Raw genomic sequence first — 13186 nt, 5'->3', positions numbered from 1 at the left:
GACCCAAACCACCCATCCTAAAGGAGCTCCCTCTACATGCACTGTTGCTCTCTATCCCTTTATCTTGTTTCATTATTTTTACAGCACTTTCACAATCTAAAACTAAATTGTTAATTTATTTGCTTGTTTACTGTTACTCTTTCCACTCGCTAGAAAAAAAGCTCAGTATGGGCAGGAATTTTGTCTTAGCAACTACCACATTCTAGCATCAGCATTGTGCTAGCCCACAGTAGGGCCTCAGTAAATAAATGAACAGGCCAGGCGCGGTGGCTCACACCTGTAATCCCAGCACTTTGGGAGGCCGAGGCGGGTGGATCACCTGAGATCAGGAGTTTGAGACCAGTCTGGCCAACATGGTGAAACCCCTATCTCTACTAAAAATACAAAAATTAGCTGGGCGTGGTGACAGGCACCTGTAATCCCAGCTACTTAGGAAGCTGAGGCAGGAGAATTGCTTGAACCTGGGAGGTGGAGGTTGCAGTGAGCCGAGACCATGCCATTGCACTCCAGCCTGGGGGATAAGAGTGAGACTTCATCTAAAAATAATAATAATAATAATAATAAATGAACAAATGAATGAATTACTGAATACACACTAAGATAAAACGGCCAGTATTTACCCACAAACATACACATATAAATGTATGGCTATTCATGGGCAAGTGCATGAGTACTCACGGTGACTCAGAGACCTCCCTCACCTACAAGGACCACCTCTCAAGGGGCCTCTTAGGCAATCCAGAGCCTGTACAGTTCATTGCCCTAGTCTAGCTAATCAATATCCACCTCCTCTGGCTGGATGAGGACCTGCATAAGCAGATATGTCTCAGGTCAGCCATTGGTTAATCAAAGAGAGGGTGGAATTTAAAGTGCCCTATGGAAGAGCGGTGGAAACAGATTGATCCATGTGGCCTGGACACAGTAAAACCCCTTACAGGCTCCATTTATTTCCCACCTCTCATCTCCCCTCTCCTCCTGGGGCCCCAGCCCATCTTCCACTGCTCCCCATTTTCCACTCCACTGGAAGTGGCTGGACACATGACAAAGAGATTAGAATTTAGTGGGATTTTACAGGGTTTGAGAATTTGACTAGTTGGGCAACATTTTAAACAAGCATTTATTGTCTTAGCAAGCACCTACTAAGTGCAAAGCATGGCTAGGGACTGCCAGATTCATTACATAATAGCTGATTCAGGGGAGATTGTGAAAAATGATTTAGTCGGAAACCTTAAGGTGGAATCTCTGTGTTCCCAAGGTACATGTCAGAGTGGGACACAGTTAATTCCCAGTTGGGGAGCTCTGGGATAGCTTACTAGAGTATCATTCTCAATAACTACCACTTTAGTAGAGCACTTACTGTGTAAGCACATTTTACATGTGGCCTTTCTGATTTAATCCTCATTCTAAGCCTTTGCGTATGTGTGATCGCTATTATTATCCCATTTATAGATGGGGAGACTAAGGCTCAGGGAGGATTAAGCGACTTGCCCAAATTTTCCACAGTTATTAAGTGGCAGAGTAGACTTTTTGAAGCTCAAGAGGAGACACCAGAGTCCCTGCTCTGGGACCCCACCATGATGCTGGTCATAGCTGTGCCTCAACGCAAAGGTAGGACTTAGGTGGGAAGATAGGAGAAGTCCATTCTAGGAAGAGGACACAGTTTGAGAAAAAGCTGATAGGCAATGGTGCCAGATGTTTTTGTGTGTGTGTATTTTTTTCTTTTTTTTTTTTTTTGAGATGGAGTTTCGCTCTGTGGCCCAGGTTAGAGCGCAGTGGCACGATCTCAGCTCACTGCAACCTCCACCTCCTGGGTTCAAACGATTCTCCTGCCTCAGCCTCCTGAGTAGCTGGGATTACAGGCACATCCCACCATGCCCAGCTCATTTTTTGTATTTTTAATAGAGACAGGGTTTCACCATGTTGGCCAGGCTTGTCTCCAACTCTTGACCTCAAATGATCCGTCCGCCTCGGCCTCCCAAAGTGCTGGGATTACAGGTGTGAGCCACCTCGCCCAGCCTAGATGTTTTTTAAAACTCTCTGGTAGCAGGACGGGTATGGATCTCCGATAGCCTGAGGTCCTAGGAGATTTAAAACAACAACAAAAATAACAAAAACAAACAAGCAAAAAACAACTATTGCTGACTTCTTCCTCCATCTGGTCTTTAGGATATTAGCCCCAGGATGGATTCCTTGCCCTGGGTGGGTCTTTATCTAGTTCCCAAACAGAACTTTATCCAAGTTCTGTTGAGGGTGCACTATTTTTGGTGAATTTGTCTTCTCCTTACCCTGGCTGGGATGGGGGCCACTTGGGGACACTTTCCAGGCTCAGCTGGTCCTCTGCCCATCTGCATCCCTGCCTCCTGACTCATTTCATTCCAACCAATAGAGTCTTGGCATGCAAATTTAATGAATAGGCAAAGAAATGATTGGCTCATTTTTCCCTGATGTAATAATGCCACTATTCAAGTAACTCCTATGAACCCTACCCCCACCCCAATTCAGGGCATTTGATCATGTTCTGGCAAGAATCCCCAACTCCTCTGTTTTCCCTTTTTTTCCCCATTCTGAGTTAGTGAATCACTTCAAAATGCCCGACTCATCTCTCCAGGGATGGGATGTCTGGAGGACCAGGAAGCCACCCTTAGGCCTGAACCGCTGCCATCTTTCTAGGAGGTCCCTTATGCCTCTGCTGACTGTGGGTAGCATCAAATCCAGGATAACGGAGCCCATTTACTAAGATGTTTTGCGAGAATCCGTGTCCAAAGCCTGACTGAACCAAACCCCAGCACGTCGGCTGTTCCTTTCAGCCCCTAATTCAGTAATTCTATTGAGAAAAAGAGATTGTGGGTTTTTTTATTTGGTGTGATTTATTCTTTATCATATAAATAATAATAATTTACACAAAGCTCATCCCCAAACAGAAGAGAATCTGTACATAAAAATAAACAAAAATTAAACTGAGCTGGGCCTGGTGCCCAGAAAACCAGCCAATTCCAAGTACAACCAGGGGGAAAAAATTCTCCAGGTCCTGGGAGCTCTGGGGCCTTGGCTGGAATTTTGGGTGGAGACTCTGGTCCGGGAAGCCATTGCCCTCTTTCCTGTAGATCCTGTGCCGGATGATGGCACCTCTGGCAGCCAACATTCATGGACAGCCAACAAGCAAGCTCATTGGGTTGGGAGGTGGGTGGGATTTGGGCGCAAGGGAAGAATCGGTTTTAAAACTCCTGGGCAGTGTTGCTTGCTGCTGGCTTCCAGGGGCTGTGAGAGATACTGTGGCTGGGGAGATGGGTGTCAGCCACCACCCAAAGGGGTAGAAGCTACCTATGGCTCCATCTTTCTCCTGCAGCTCCTTAGAGGCATGAGTTGGGCAGAGTACCCACTGATCTTCTGTTCCCTTGGAGCTCTAGCCCCCTCTCTGGAGGCTCGTTATTTCTTATAGATATTGAAAGATGACAAGCAATCTTCTTGGCCATTGATTAATTTCCCTCAGCAGGCACTCTTTGGCCGTTTGAAACTTCTCCTTCACCACCTCCATCTTATTGCAGAAAAGTCTCTAAGAAGGAGACTGCCTTCCACATTCTGGTTTTGTACCTTTATTTACAAAGGGAGGGAGTATATGTGGCTTAAACTGCTGTTTGGCTTTACTGTAAGCCCCATCCTCCCATCCCAAGGCAGGGGTTAGATCTGCATTGGTCTATAGGTACACAGTCATTTGCAATTAGAGACTTTATAAATGGTGATGTTGATCATGATAGTGAACGTGATAAGGCTAAGATGGTGATGGAGAAGATAAAAGGAAAAGGGATTTTGCTGGCAGTGCTGCGCCTGCCCTTGTGTCTGGGCTGATTATCTGGCTTAGCCTGAAATGAGAAATTGTGAAGGTGGTGGTGAAAGCTAAGGACAGAAGAAGAGGAAAGTGAAGGTAAATGTGTCCAGGTACAGGTGAAGCTTCCAGAGAAGAGCATTAGCACAGCACAGCGGCTAGGAGTCTAGATTCTGGGGCAGGACATTCTGGTTTCAAATTCTAGCTTGACCACATACTAGCTTAGGGAAGTATTTAATCTCTCTGAGCCTCAGCCTCCCCAGCTGCAAAATGGGAATCATAATAGTACCTGCCTCGGAGGGTGGCTGGGAACACAGAGCAAGTGCGTGGCCCATGGTAAGTGCTGTGTGAGCGTGTGCAACCTAAGGTATAGGTGGGGTTACAGTTACAGCCAGAGAAAGGGCCACAAAGCACAGCAAGCAGCACTGGGAAGATTCAGGAGATCTTGATCAGGTTCCATCACAGTCCTGTGTAACTTTCCCCATCTGGGCCTTGGGTGCCTTGTCAAAGGAGAGTTGAAGTAAATAATATTCAGCCCTCAGAAAGTCCCTTTGGGCAGCAAAGCTCTGTATGCATGACTGATAATGGTCCTGTGGGAACATCCAGACCCAGACTCTACAAGTCTATAGGTCCAGGTGTAGATTCAGCAGGCATGCTTGTGTCAGGGGTCAAACCGAGGAAGTTGCTGAGCCCGTTGAAACAGCCTCCTTTTAGGGGTAATAGAAAGATGAGAGGTGAGTTCTTGCCTGGGAGAGAAGGCTCCAGCTGTCCCTCTCTCCAAGGAAGCTGCTGGGCTCCAAAGTACAGCCTGATGGGGCCGAGCCGCTGATCCTGGTTGTACTGTGACTGTAGCCATGTTGGCATCTGCTCCCAAGTTTGGGTACATGAGGGGTTTCACTACCAGAACCAGCCTTTTCCAGTTCTGCACCTTGTTTGCATTCTTGAGTTTTTTCCTACCCCCTAGGGTTGAAGGACAAGAGGGATAGAAAGGGCACTCATGCCCTGTGCCAAATTAAATCTTTATAGACCCCCTTCTCTAGGCCTTGTCTAACGATGTCAGAGCCCTCTAAAGTCCCCCAAACCAACAGGAGGCTATCAGAGGCTGCAGGGCAGGAATTGGCCACAGGATGTTTTCCCTTTATTCTGCCCTAGAGGAAACCCAGCTTCAGGTTCATGGCTCCCTGAAAATCAGGGGTGAGGAAGGGAGTTTGGCCTTCAGTACCCCGGGACCTTCATCAGTCCCTCACCTCTTCTCCTGACAAGCCTCAGCCACTCTTCCACCTGAAGGAGGGAGAAGAGCCCTGCTGTGTCCTGAATTCCAATCCTGGGAACTGTCACTCACATCATGGTCTCTGGTCCCAGCCTGAATTTCATCCAAGAATGGAGGCCTGTCTGGTCCCCATCAACCTACGTACAGGGGATCATGGGCTAGGTGTGTGCATTTGGTTAGTGCTTAGAAGATATAATACAAACATTAGCAATCCACTTGAACTCTTACTCTGTCAGGCTTTACGCTAGATGTTCATGCATCACTTTACTGAATCCTTATTTCAGAGTAGGAAACAGGCTCAGAGAAGTTAGGTCACTTATTCAAGGTCATACAGTTAGAAAGCTTCAGAGTCTAGATTTGTGGATCTCTCTAATTCCAAAGGTTGTGCTCTTATTCACTGAGCTTTGCAACATGTACCTGGATGAACATGAGGTCTCCCGCCTGACACTCAGTTTACTAACAATGTGCGCTGAGGACAGTGTAGTGGGCCAAGGGGGGCCACCCTCAGGCCTCAGATCCACCTGCCCACCCATGATCTCCTGTCAAGACTGTCCAGGGAGCCTCCCAGAAAAGCTGGAGCAGAGCCCAGAGCCATCCCGATGCCTTAAGGAGGCAGCCAAGTCTTTGCTGAGTCTGCAAACCCTCATCTACAGGCCCCCCATGAGCTCATTTTGAGAACCCCCCAATACCTCTCCCCAGCCCCTGCTCCCTCCATCAAAGTGGCCCTCCAACCCCTCTTTCTGTTTTCTCTCCTACCTGCAAAGCATTCCCTGCAGCACCCCCAGGTTCCCTTCGTCCTGAAACCCAGACCTGTAGGGTTAGACTGGTCCAGCCTGCAAATCTCCCAGTTGGGCTTCTTTTGGGGGTCACAGCTTCAGAAGCATCTCTGCATCTTGCCTGTACTTCGATAAATCATATGAAAACCTGAATCTCTTTGCTTCTCCTCTGAAACCCCCTCCTCCCTGCAACTTCTCTCTGCTTACCAGCTGCACAATGCAGTCAGAGGGAAGGGGGTGGACTGGCAGAAACCAGCTTGTTTCTGAGGCTGGAAAACAGAACTGTAGGAAATTAACAGGCTGAGAAATGTCTGCTCGGCTCCGTGTTTGTTTTGCACCCTCAGTCTTTCTCTCTGCAGCTCTCTCCTCCTGCCCCTGCCCCTCTCCCACTCTCCGCTGCTCAGCATGGGCACCTGGGGCTTGGCGGCTGTGTGTCTGGGCCTTGCAGGAAGGTGCATCTTGGTGTGTGTGCGGGAGTGTGCGTGTGTGTGTTTCTCTGTGTGTGTTTAGGGATGGCAGACCTGCCCCTCCTTCAGAGGCAGCTTAGCCAGAAACGCCAGCGGCAGAGACAATTGTGCGGGTGGGGATGCTGAGCGCAGAGCCGGCAGAGCCCGCGGGCAGGCAGAGAAGCACCACACAAGAAATTGATTCCATTAAAAAGTAATCTTAAATTTAATAAAAGTTATGATTTGATTATAGCCACAGAACCTACAGGCAAGAGGGAAGGGGGGTGGATTCTAGTGATGGATAAACAGAAAGAAAAAAAAAGAGAGAGGGGGAGGGGAGGAGAGAGAGAGACGCTTAGGTTTGGATGGATGAGAGGATGGAAAGACCTGGGGGTGGGGAACGAGACCATTTTCTCTCCCTCAGATGGAAGAAAAAAGCCTGTGGCTGGATTCCAAAGAGGAAGCAAGAGTGAGGAGTGAATGAGGAGATGCAAGGAGCTCTAGGGAGATGGAGCTGTTGGAGGGGGCTGGGGACATAGATGCATGGCCTGGGAGAGGCGGAGGTGCAGGAGGGATGGTCTGGGAAGGGACCCTCCCTTGGGAAGGGAGGTAAGGAACGAAAAGCCCCTTCAGCTGTCAGACAGGCAGTCCTGGGTTTCCACTCCAGGTCAACCTCTTCCCAGCAGTGTAACTTGACCTCTCAGACCTTCATCTTTTTCATTTGCCAAATGGAGCCATGGAGATAGTGCCTACCTCACAAGGTGGTTGTGAGAATGAATGAAATTGTGCAGGTGCATCTTCTGGGTGCTCAGCAAAAGACAGGTCCCTTCCTGACCTTCCCTGATGGAGGTCATTGCCCCAATACTGCCCCCTCCTGTTTATTTGCAAGCACTGGCCTATCCTACTCTTTTCTTTTATTCTTTTTGCAATGGAGGGGACTGAGTGGCCTTCATCTCCAGTCTCCATCTGGAGGCTGGTTCTCCTGGGTAGTCGCATACTTTGTCCTTTGCCCACCTCTCTAGAGCATGAAGAGGGCATGGGCAAGGCACTCTAGAGCCCACTTCCACTATGAGCTAACGGGACACATTCCCTTGCCTAATCTGCCACCCCCCGCACCCTGCTTTTTCTCTCCCCCTCAGCCTAGAATCATGTGTAAACACAGAGCTGAAACTCTCCTGACCCCTGAGAAGTGTGCCTTGGGTGAGACTGCCCAGGTCCAGCCCCTTGGCCACCATAATCAGGTCCTGTTGGGTAGAACATTTGGCTTTCAGGCAAGTCTCCTGTTGTTCCTTCCAGCGAGCCTGGGCCCTGCCTCTAGGCCGGCTGGGAGGGACCTGGGACCTGCAGGGTCAGCACTAGAACTGGTGAATGGGGCCTGGGCAGGAAGCCAGGACATCACTGTGAGATGCTATGTGAGGCGACAGCCAGAAGATCTCAGCTACCCCAGAGTCCAGGGACTGAGAACCAGGAAAAATCGTCACAGCAACAGGAGTCTCCTGGGGAAGTAAGAAATCATTCTGAGGATAACACGGCCAGTTCTGCTCAGTCATCTCCTCCTACCTGGGCTGCTTTTAGCAAACTACCTCCACCTGAATTCACTCTTGCCTCGTGGCATGTTCAAAGCACTGCTGGTTGGAGACACTGAGGAAGACAGGACAGGCGATATTAGCATCTTCATTTTACTGATGACGAAACCGAGGTCAGAAAGGGCAAGCTACTGACCCCAGGCCACACAGCATGTAATATATGGAGATGGAACTGAAAGCAAGCATTTAGACTCTGGATAGAGGTGCCACAGCCTACCCTACCGAGTGTCACTCATCATGGCTACGTGTACTGGAGGCCTTGTCACCACTGCTGTCACCATGCTGCTCAGCTCCGCCTTTTTTTGCCAATATCACCACCTCAGGCTCCATCACAGCGGCTGCCAGCCTCACACACACATCCTTTTCCAGGAATGGCAGCCCAGTCTGGGATTCTCATGTCCCATATAGTTTCCAAAAGAAAGAAACTGAAGCCCTGAAGGTGGGGCAGTGGCCTAGAGACAGTGGAGCACAGTGACCTGCAGCTAAGAGGCTTTTGGCATTGCTGAGGGTCTGGCTGGATACAATCTGGCCACTACCTCCAAAGGATTTCCAGACCTCTCCCCCTCAACCAAGACAGGGAGATGGATAGGCCATCCTGGGTGGGGACCTCCGGTGGGGCACCCTGCCGCTTCCCTCACACTCATGCTGTGTGCCAAGACAGAAATACCACCCTGCTGCCCAACCTCAGTCTGTCCAATGTCTGTTTTCTGGTTCTATTCTCTATGAAGAGACAAGTCTAGCCACTCCCTGTGTAAAAGCCAGCCACCCTCCTCTTCTTGAGGATTCTCTTCCTCCTCCTCTGCAGAGACTGAGGCATGGAGGGCAGTGTCTGGGGTGAAGGGATCATTTAGGAAGAGGTCCTCCAGTGAGGTCTGATCTCCGTCGGTACCCTGCGCTGTTTCCTCAAAAGCAGATCCTTACAATTTTACTTGAAATGGTCCTTAACTCTAAGAGTTGCTTTTAGAGGTGGGCTTTAGAAGGGGCTACCGTGGAGTCCTGACTTCTGTGTGACATTCATTAATAAATCACCTTCCCCAGCCACTCCCCAGAGCTTATCTTCCATGATGGATGCAGAAAATGGTTCAGTCAGGAAAAGGAAACCAACATGGGCCAAGAGCCTACTGCACACCAGGCCCATGCTAGAGGCTTGACCTACAAGATGCCATATGATCCTTGCAACAGCTTTGTGAGGCAGCTGTTACAATCTCCACTGGGCAGTTAAGGAAACAGAAAATCAGAGAGGTTAAGTGACTTAACCAAGGTCACACAGGAAAGAGGTGGCAGAACTGGGATTTGAACCCAAATACATCTGAATGGAAAGGCTATGCTCTTTCTACCTGGGGTGACTTTCATCACTGGTTCAGCCCTAGGGATGGAGGGCTCCTTCACAGAAAAAAGTTCTCCACTCCAACTTGGCAGTATTTTTCAAAATGAAAAATTCATACATATTTTGAGCCAGCAATCTCTCTTCTAGGAATAAATCCTCAAGAAACACTCATACATGTGCACAAAGTGTATTAGATGTTCTTGTTTGCAAAGCAAAATATCAGAAACAAACCAAATGTCCATCAGTAAGGGACTGGATAAATAAACTGAATGACTATGTAGCTGTAAGAAAGGAGGAGCGCCGGGTGCGGTGGCTCATGCCTGTAATCCCAACAGTTTGGGAGGCTGAGGCAGGTGGATCGCCTGAGGTCAGCAGTTTGAGACCATCCTGGCCAACATGGAGAAACCCCATCTCTACTAAAAACACAAAATTAGCAGGGTATGGTGGCACATGCCTGTAATCCCAGCTACTCGGGAGCCTGAGCCAGGAGGATTGCTGGAGCCCAGGAGTTCAAGAACAGCCTGGGCAACATAGGGAGACCTCGTCTCTACAATTAACAAAGAAATTGGCCGGGTGTGGTGCCTCATACCTATAATCCCAGCACTCTGGGAGGCCAAGGTGGGTGGATCACTTGAGGCCAGTAGTTCGAGACCAGCCTGGCCAACACGGCAAAACCCTGTCTCAACTAAAAGTACAAAAAGTAGCCGGAGATGGCCGGGCGTGGTGACTCACGCCTGTAATCCCAGCACTTTGGGAGGCCAAGGCAGGCAGATCACTTGAGGTCAGGAGTTCCAAACCAGCCTGGCCAACATGGTGAAACCCCATCTCTACTAAAAATACAAAAATTAGTAGGGCGTGGTGGCGTGCACCTGTAATCCCAGCTACTTGGAAGGTTGAGGCAGAATAATTGCTTGAACCCAGGAGGCGGAGGTTGCAGTGAGCTGAGATGGTGCCACTGCATCCAGCCTGGGCGAGAAAGTCAGACTCCATCTCAAAAAATAAATAAATAATAAAAAATAAAAAATAAAGAAATTAGCAAGCCATGGTGGCAGGCAACTGTAGTCCCAGCTACTCTGGAGGCTGAAGTGGAAGAATTGCTTGAATCCAGGAGTTTGAGGCTTCAGTGAACCATGATCACACTACTACACTCCAGCCTGGGTGACAGTGTGAGACCCTGTCTATAGATAGATAGATAGACAGACAAAGATTGGTCTTGGAGCAAGGATTACATGATGAGTTGTTAGTAGAGACACTGGTTGCAACTGATTGCTGACTGTTCAGATAAACTCCAATGACCTTGTCTTCCTCCCCACCCCAAGTAGACCCACGCCCTGTGCAGACTGGAAGCTCAGATGGACTACTGTCATTACACAGACAGACAGCCTATGTAGCAGCAAAAAAACTTTCATGAAACCTCAGATTGGCCCATCTGGAAAATCATCTTTGGCTGTGTGTTCTTTCCGATAAGTTCTGCTATCCCTGCTCCACTGTGGAATGTCAGTTCAGTGATCCTAAATGACCACCCCACCCCCATGCACACCTGCTTTCCCATCAGACTCAGTCCTCATCCCTGTAGTTGTGTCTCTCTCTGGGTTTTCTTTCTCTCCCTCCATTTCTCTCTCTCTCTCTTTTTTTTTTTTTTTTTTTTTTTTTTGAGACAGAGTCTCACTCTATTGCCCAGGCTGGAGTGCAGTGGCACGATTATCGGCTTACTGCAACCTCCGCCTCCTGGTTTCAAGCAATTCTCCTGCCTTGTCCTCCTGAGTAGCTGGTACTACAGGCATGTGCCACCACGCTCGGCTAATTTTTTTTTGTATTTTTAAAGTAGAGATGGGGCTTCACTATATTGGCCAGCCTGGTCTTGAACTCCTGACCTCAGGTGATCCACCCACCTTGGCCTCCCAAAGTGCTGGGATTACAGGTATGAGCCACTGCGCCCGGCCTCTCTCCCTCTGTTTCTCTAAGTGGACTTAGAGTCTCTTAGATGCAAATGACAGAAATACAACTCAAACTGGCTTAAGCTTTTTTGGTCACATAACTGAAAAGCACAGGAATAGACTTCAGGCATAGCTGAATCCAGGCGCTCAGACATTGTCACCTGGCATCTGCCTCACTCCAGCTTTTGGGTCTCTCTCCATTGTGTTAGCTTTACTCTCTGATAGCCACTTTCCAAGCAGTTTAAGAAGCTCTAGGCCGGGTGTGGTGGCTCATGCCTGTAATCCCAGCACTTTGGGAGGCTGAGGCGGGCGGATCACGAGGTCAGGAGATTGAGACCATCCTGGCTAACATGGTGAGACCCCGGTCTCTACTAAAAACACACAAAATTAGCCGGGCGTGGTGGTGGGCACCTGTAGTCCCAGCTACTTGGGAGGCTGAGGCAGGAGAATCGCTTGAACCCAGGAGGCAGAGGCTGCAGTGAGCCGAGATGGCACCACTGCACTACAACCTGGGTGACAGAGCAAGACTCTGCCTCAAAAAAAAAAAAAAAAAAAAAAAAAAAGAAGCTCTAGTCTTACACTGACCAGTATGGCAAACCCAACAGAAAGAACCCACTCATCTTTCAATAGTTCAGCAAAAGATCCGCTGCTAATGTTATTGGATCAACTTTTTTTTTCTTTCTTTTCTTTTTTTTTTTGAGGAGTCTCACTCTGTCGCCCAGGCTGGAGTGCAGTGGCGCAGTCTCGGCTCACCACAACCTCCACCTCCTGGGTTCAAGCAATTCTCCTGCCTCAGCCTCCCTAGTAGCTGGGATTACAGGAGCCCACCACCACGCCCAGCTAATTTTTCTATTTTTAGTAGAGACGGGGTTTCACTATGTTGGTTAGGCTGGTCTTGAACTCCTGACCTCATGATCTGCCCGCCTCAGCCTCCCAAAGTGCTGGAATTACAGGGGTGGGCCACAGCGCCCAGCCAGATTAACTTTTAATGAGTCACCATGTCCTGGAGATGGAAGGCACAGATTGACCAGGTCCAGTTACATGCCCACCCTGGGATCCTGGGGTAAGATCAGGTTAGGTCACAGAGACAGGGAAGGAAGATGGGAGACTTGACTGACGTGACACTGACAATGGGGAGGTCTTCACCTTCTAGATCTCAGTTAGGTCTTGTGAAAAATTGGGTGTGGTATCCAGATCTGATTCTCTGCTGCTGGGACACTTGCAGCCTAGTTTCTTTTCATAGCCTTAGGCAGATGATCTGAATTAAAGCAGCTTCTAGATCTTTCTGTCACCACCACTCTCACTATTCACTATTCCCCTATTTCAACTCCCAGTGGAGACTCTGTGGTACAGAGGGGTGAGGGAGGGAGAAAAGAGAAAGTAAGAGATGGGATGGAAAAGAAAGAGAAGGGAGAACAACAGAGACAAAAGCTCTGGAGCAAACCTCCAAGGCTGCACAGATCCTGGGCCACCTCAGCCCCCACCTCCATCCCACCCACTGGCCCACATCCTCCACCTGTGAGTGGTGCATCGCGGCTTAGCTGTTCCAGACCCCTGGCTGGGCTGGGCTCCAAGCTCTGCTGCTTTGTCAGGGTATCATTATCCCCATTCTGCAGCTCTTGTCACCTGGAGGTTCTTTCTTCTTCTCTGGCCCACACACCAACACACAGGTGCCTCCTGCCTGGCTTTCAGCTCCTCCTAACTGCCACCTTCTTTCAGGGCCCTTTCCACTGCCACATAGTCAGTGGCTCTGCCCCTAAGGGTGCCATCGCAGCCCAGGCCCATTTTTCCCTCCTCTTCTCTTCCTCACTGAGTTCTCTACCCTTTGTCTAGAGGGAGCCAAAGCCTCTGCTCTAAGGGGTTTCCTTTTTCTCCCTGGGAGGAAAAAGGTGAAAAAGGTATCCAGGGTGCTGGGCAGATCCAGATAACTGATGACTCCATGAGAATCAAGCACTCACCCGTGTCTGGTCTGCAATGCATCCACATTCTTCTCCACAGCTCCAGAGTGGAAGCTCCTTTTC

At 49.2% G+C, this 13186-nt stretch overlaps 1 long non-coding RNA gene across 1 annotated transcript in view; it reads right to left on the bottom strand.

The window, feature by feature from the left end:
* The window catches only part of LOC105466973 (uncharacterized), a 45516-nt gene extending 39740 nt beyond the window's left edge, over window positions 1-5776 (bottom strand). The window contains exon 1 of the long non-coding RNA XR_978561.3: window positions 2286-5776. This is a non-coding gene — a long non-coding RNA (uncharacterized lncRNA). The remainder of the gene's footprint in view (window positions 1-2285) is intronic.
* Window positions 5777-13186: the final 7410 nt, after the last annotated feature.

Source organism: Macaca nemestrina, chromosome 6, assembly GCF_043159975.1.
Source record: "Macaca nemestrina isolate mMacNem1 chromosome 6, mMacNem.hap1, whole genome shotgun sequence".
NCBI lineage: Eukaryota > Metazoa > Chordata > Mammalia > Primates > Cercopithecidae > Macaca > Macaca nemestrina.
The sequence above is the reverse complement of the archived record's forward strand: the minus strand, read 5'-3'. Positions and strand labels throughout refer to the sequence as shown.